The 1069-nt window shown below is 35.6% G+C and overlaps 1 protein-coding gene across 1 annotated transcript in view; it reads right to left on the bottom strand.

The window, feature by feature from the left end:
* ssh1b (slingshot protein phosphatase 1b) overlaps window positions 1-1069 on the bottom strand; it is a 19090-nt gene that overhangs the window by 7180 nt on the left and 10841 nt on the right. The window lies entirely within an intron of this gene.

Raw genomic sequence — 1069 nt, 5'->3', positions numbered from 1 at the left:
ACACACACACACACACACACACACACACACACACACACACACACACACACACACACACACACACACACACACACACACACACACACAATTATTTTTTTCCAAACCAGGATACATACCATGCATTTTGCTATTTGAACTAAAAGATGTATCTCAAGATGGATTAATTTTTCATGTGACATTTCATTTTTTATATTCAGTAGTAACAGACTTAATTAAATATGAGCTGAAACAAAGAAGTACTTCTTCTTCTTCCAAACACAACAAAAGTGAATCTAATATGGGAGATAAATAGACTGTATTTACAGATAGCAGCAACTTTCAGGTAAAAAAAAAAATACATATATAGCTTTTATTTAAACCTGTATAAGAATAAAACATTTAGGATTAAATCATGAAAACATAGTATGTTGGTGTTAAGCTGTCAGCTCACCCGCAGTCACGGAGTTCTTCCAAGTTGGAAGCGTTCCACTCAGAGCCCTACAGAGGCAGGAAGACCGATACTTGTTCAGAATTATTGCTAAGAATTACTGTTAAGTAAACTGTACTGTATTTTACTGAGGTAAGTAGAAACCAAAGTGTAAACATATGTGGGTGTCAGCATGGTGGAAAAGGAGGAAACACTATTTTAAAAATATAATATAATAAAAAACATAAAGGTAGCATAAAGTAAAAATGGTTAAAAAAACATTCATACCAAATACACATGGTCAAAGATAAGTGTGGGCTTGTCCATCTGTCCCAGGATCAGAAGCATCTCGTTGTCGATAAACTCTTTGTACTCTGTGAGGTTACAACTCATGTGCTGCTCCAGCTCGTTACGGATCTGAGGACGAGGACATAAACTGAAACTTTCCTAAAACAACAGCGACATACTGAGAAGCACTAAAACATACTGGATCTTTAAGAAAGGGAACAAAGCTTTACTCCCCAGTTCCACACTGAACAAAATTATAAATGCAACACTTTGGTGGTCATCATGAGCTGAACTCAAACATCTAAGACTTTCTCTATGTACACAAAAGGCCTATTTCTCTCAAATATTGTTCACAAATCTGTCAAAATCTGTGTT

This window comes from Micropterus dolomieu, linkage group LG13, assembly GCF_021292245.1.
Source record: "Micropterus dolomieu isolate WLL.071019.BEF.003 ecotype Adirondacks linkage group LG13, ASM2129224v1, whole genome shotgun sequence".
Taxonomy (NCBI): Eukaryota; Metazoa; Chordata; class Actinopteri; order Centrarchiformes; family Centrarchidae; genus Micropterus; species Micropterus dolomieu.
This window is presented reverse-complemented; position numbering and strand designations above follow the sequence as displayed.